Raw genomic sequence first — 6,000 nt, forward strand, 5'->3', positions numbered from 1 at the left:
ACTCCTCCCCATTGCCATGCTGTGCATGCACAGGCTCTGACAAACACCTCACATTTCAGCATCAATAAGGCAAGATGTGTTTAGCTGCTGGCAAACTGGTCTCTTCTTTGGAGGCTGAAATAACAAGAGGATATGAAGGGATGCAGAAGAAGTGTCAGATATACTTAAGCAAGCACATGAGACCTAAGTGCTATTGTGGAGAGAAGGTGGAGAAAAGAACCCTCAACTGACTGTGTATTCATTCCAAATCAGCTGCAAACACCTGAGGTTACAAAATTGACCCTGAATATGCAAAACTAAGTTTTCTTCTTTGGAGTGAAGGAGTTCAAAAGAGAGAGGAAACTGGGTTATACCAAAATCATTGTATCACTTTAACATCCGAGTGCAGTGGCCTGTAAAATTCCTCTCTACTAAATATTCATTTAAAATATTCATTCAACAAATATTTATTGAGTGTCTATCGCATGCAAGCTTCTGCACAAGGTGTCACAGAGTATAAAGATAAATAAAACTGGGTACCTGATCTCAAGTTGCTCACAATCTAGTGGGGAGAAAGATGGCTATACACTCAACAAAAACCAGGAGGAAGAGCTAGTTGTGTAAGTGACAAAGCCAAGGCCTCACCATGTTGACGACTAGGGGCCCTCATCAGTAAAATGAAGTTAGAATAGCCAACTTCTAAGATCACTTCCCTCTTTGACATTCTGTGAACCTCTTAAGTGTCACACAAAACCAGATAACTCCAGTATAAAAGCTTTATTGTTTATTCCAAATCATCTCCCCAAAGTCCCTCTTGCAAGGGAAACTGTTACAGATATAGCAGGATGGGAGCTTGTTAGGCATCATGCTTACTTGTCCAAAACAAGCCTACACGGCATGAAAATAGCCAACCTAGAAGTCAAAAATTCCAGCAGAAGTATTTTCTGACCTCACACAAGAAGAGAAAATGAAAGGTTTTAAAACCAAATACATAATACATTATGTACATAATGTACATAAAATACTGTCACAAGCAATTAGGAAGTAGCTTTAATAGTTGAAAAGTCAACCAGCACAATGGATTAATAACCACAGTATTCATGAACTGCTTGCTTGATGCTTCTTAACCATTGGTTATACAAATTAACTTCTCTATTCAATCAAACACTTTCATTCCTGTTGTCTGGTTCCAACTCTACCCTTTCTTTCCTTAAATCCCATCTACACCAACCATCCTTCCATGGCTTTCCAAGTCATACTGTTCAGTGAAATATATTTTCTTTCTTTTTCTTTTTTAATGTAAATGTACCACATACTAAAAATTTTAATTAGAAAAAATACCAGTAACATTGTTTGAGTGGAAGCTGACATGCCACTGAACCAACAGAAAGTTCCCAAATTAAATGCCACTATATATTTATGACTCATAAAATTTTACTGAAATATCCTAGGTAATACACATTATTTTCCAAGCAAAATTTAATAGTATGAAATACTGAATCTGGGTAAAATTTCTGACACATACTCTTAACTGTTGAGGGTTAAATAAGCAGGCTAAAAACTTTGACATGTACTGACTGGATTAATCAGCCATATTTTTACTAATATAGTTTGAATAAATATTCTGGGTTCTGTCTCACAAAATTGAATTTATCTAGATTTAAGGTGTATCTTTCAGTTCTCCCAATAAAAGAATCTTATACATCAGACTTTGCAAAAAAAAGTGTGTCCCCAACACACTCTTTTTTCTTACAAATGTTATCTTTTCCTTAAATGCAGAACAAAGGAAATGACATGTACAGCAACATGTCTACCTTTACACACTATAGAACATTTAGAACTAGCAAAGCAGTATTTCTGTCTCATTTGTTCTTTTTAAAGTCTAATGATTTCGAGGAAGCACTGCATCATGGTGTAAATGATGTATGAAATGAAAATGGTCAGTTTCCTTTGCATGGAGAATACAGAGGCGACTTTGTAGTTTACTTCTAGACTGGACCATTTGCTATGGTAAAGGTAGTTTCTAGCTCTCAAGTTGCCTTGATGCAGTAGTAGACAGAGTTCTACTAGAGACTTGAGGGGATCTGTTAGGGTCCCAGTAGAGAAAGCACAGAGATAGCAATCCATGTGACTAGGTCACTGGTTTAGTTTTTTTAACAGCTAGGCACCCTTCAGGATGAAAAATCAAGACTCATTTAAATCAAGTATCTACAATGTGGCACCAATTTTAATATTTGATAAATTAATGGAGATGGTAATTTAAAAAAGGCTAAAGGAAGTCTCAGTGTTTCGTTATCAATGTGTTAAAATGTCACTTCACCCACAGTTTTAGATTTGAGTTCCCCATTGGCTTGTGTACACGTACATTCACATAGAAGTAGGTACAATGTTAATACTTTTTGGATGATGATGAAATCTCTGGGATTACATATTATTTCCAAAATAATATATTTCCTACTATCCAACCAAACTCCTAGCATATCATAGATTCTTGTGAAATAGAGTAAGTACTTAGTAAAATGCTTAATTCATGTAAGGAATTACAATAAATGTGGAATGGAATCATGCTTCTGTTACTAAATATTGTTTTTTCACAAAATGTCAATGTAAAGTTATTAAGAAGCTATTGTGTAATGTGTCCCTAACTATACGCACATACTGTGTTTTCAATTAATGTAATTTACTTTTTAAACTTATTACCTGCTGTACCAAGATGGCATAGAATATGTTTTTCCGAGATAAATTACCCAGTGATTGGAATCCAGTGTCACACAGGAATCCCAGAGCTGAAAAAAACCCATTAAATTATGAGGTCACTAGAAAAGATTGCCATTTAACTGTTCAAAATCATTTAAGTTTAGGAAGACTTTATACTAAATAAAAAAAGCTAAAACAGTGTCAGCAACAGAGTGACTTTATTGCTTTAACAGAAGCTGAAGTGTTTGCTCAACCCATCTTGTAGTGAGAGAGCCATTTAGGAGCCCCGGCCCAGCGGTGATGGCAGCGGAGGAGGGGAGGGGAGGAGGAGCGGCCGAGACTGCAGCTGAGGCGCAGACACACAGGGTATGTTGTGGGCTGAGTGCCGACCAGCAACCCCACATTTCCACCTCTGGATCAGGCCCTTTTGCCAAGGCAGAAAAATACAGGGTGGGCGGTTGGGCCACTGCCACGTTCTGCCTTTTGGATTTAGTCTAAATTGAATCAGGTGGTGAGAAGGCACAGGAAGAACTCATGACTGCTACAGCAGGAAAAAACAGCTTTCAGATAAATGAAGTAGTCAGTTAGTGAAATAAAAAGGCAGCTGTGGTTCCTAAGAGACTTGAAACTCAGCAGCTCAGCGAAGGAAGGCAGAGGTGCAGGGCAAAGGAATGTTGGAAAGTTTCTGATTAGAAGATGAGGTTTAAAAGGAAATGTTCTATAACTCAGGACATTTTCTCAGAGAGGCCAGAGGTGGAAAAAATATATGTATGTACACTTAGGAGTCACTTATCCTTGATTTAAAGCCTAATAATTAGCTTTATTAATATCCTCTATTAACTAATGGTAAGTTTTGGTGGTTTTCCCTCCATATTAGTTTCTTTTCACTAAACAGCCCCCCAAATAGTACAAGTTCCATATAATGTTTAGATACAAGATAAGTATACCCAAATTAATACTTTTCTATGGACCAGAAATAGCCAGTTAAAAAATCCGAATGCCTTGCTAATTGTATTAATAGAAAACATAGGGAAATGATATGAAGAAAACTAGAAAACAAGGTACAAACTACTATGTAGAAAATAAGCTACAAAGATATACTGTACAGCACAGGGAATATAGCCAATATTTTACAATAACTTTAAATGGAGTACAGTCTAAAAATTTTGAATCACTATGTTGTACACCTGAAACTAACATAATATTGTAAATAAACTTCAATTGAAAATAAATGCTTCAATTTAAAAAAGAAAACTAGAAAACATTGCTGAGAAATATAAATAATTTGAATAATAGAGAGACAAACTGCGTATCTGAATGAAAAGACTGGCTATTAGGAAGATGGCAATAGTGCCCAAGATAACATGTAGTTTAAAAACATTTCTAATAATAATACCAATGGGAAAAAATATCAGCAGGTTGTTTGGAACTTTCCAACATTATTCTAAATTAAAATTAAGCAAAAGTATGAAATATTAGGAAAAAAACAAAAGAAAAAGAAAAAAGGGGAACTTACCCTGCAAAATGTTAAAAAGCTATTATCAAGCTAAAATAATTAAAATATTGGAGTAGTAACAGAAATCAAAGAACTATCAAGGGGAAAGGTCAGAGAAGCTAAAATGGACCCTAATACACAGATAATCAGCATATTGTGAAGGAATTATCTTAAATCAAAGAGGAACAGATAGATTATTCAATAAATGGTATTGTGTCAATTAGCTACTTGGGAACTAAAAACACTAGCTTCATCCTTACCTCATGCCTGAGCCAAAATAAAACTGAGATGGATGAAAGTGTTAAACTTAGAAAAAATAAAACCATAAAAAGCATAAGTGAATATTTAACTTATCATATCCTGGAATGTAAAAGGACTGCCTAAGCATATGATCAATGAAATAAATCACAAAGAAAAAAATACATAAATTTGATGATACAGAAATTTCAAAACTCAATACTAAAAACTGGGAAAAATATCAGATCAAGGGAAGAATGTTTTCTATAACTATGACATAAAAAGGATTAACATTGTAAATACAGAGATAACTCAAACAAATTGAGATCCTTTAATATTCCCCAAAATACAAGATATGTGAGGAAATAATTCAGCTTTGTTAGTAATTGGAACTGCAATTCAAATCAACATGGAAATGTCATTTTTCCACCTATCAAATTGGCAAGGATATTTTTTAATGCAATACTTTATGGCTATGCTATATTTTATGGCAATAACTAGCCACTTGCAATATGGCTAGTCCAAATTGAGATGTGCTGTAAAGTGCAAAATATACACTGGAATTCAAAGCCTTAGTGCAGAAAAGAAGTAAAATATCTCAATAATTTTATCTTGATTGTATGATGAAAGGCTATATTTTGGATCTATTGGGTTAAATAAAATAGACTATTCAAATTATTTCACCTGTTTCTTTTAACTTTTTTAATGTGATTACTAGGGAAATTTTTAAATTTAATTTTTTAATATAAATTGTACAAAAAGTCTACAACATGCTGTTTTGATATACATATACATAGTGAAATAATTACCACAGTCAGGCTAATTAACATATCACCTCACATAGTTACCTTTTTTGCTAGAAAATTTTAAATTACAGGTATGGCTTACATTATATTTCTACTGTACAGTGCTACTCTATGGGAATTAGGGAGCAAGAAAATAGCTACTATCATATACCACCAGTGGGAGTACGAAGTGCCACAGCAGGATTTCTGTATAGCACTTCAGCAATATATACCAAAAGTGCTTATTTTTAAATGTGCTGAACCCTTGATCCAATAATTCCATCTCTAGGGATCTATCTTAAGGAAGTAACCAGAGACAGGACAGATAGATAGATAGATCACTAGTATATAAAATATATGTTAATAATAGTGAAAGATTAGAAAAGCATGACTATTCAATAACAGGGAAATAATTAAATTATAATATGTCAGTGACATGATGAAATACATATGATATAAAGTTAAGTAAAAAAAGCATTAAATAAAACTGCATATGCATTATTATTCCAAACATTTAAATAACATGTGTACACAATCCTCAGAAACACAGAAATAAGAGGCTAAATGAAAATGCACAAGCATATTAACTGTTTCCTCTGGGTTATAGAATTATTAATTATTTTTGTCTTCTTTGTATATATATATATATATATATTTGCAAAGTTTTTATAATAAGCATATATTCATTTTAATTAAAAATTAAATTGTATTTTTGAAAAAAAAGTTGTGCCTTCCAGTTTGTTCAAACTGACACAAATCACAGCTAGCCAATAAGGAAATCTCTAATAATAAAACCCTTAAGGAGGG

Source organism: Vicugna pacos, chromosome X (assembly GCF_048564905.1).
Source record: "Vicugna pacos chromosome X, VicPac4, whole genome shotgun sequence".
NCBI lineage: Eukaryota > Metazoa > Chordata > Mammalia > Artiodactyla > Camelidae > Vicugna > Vicugna pacos.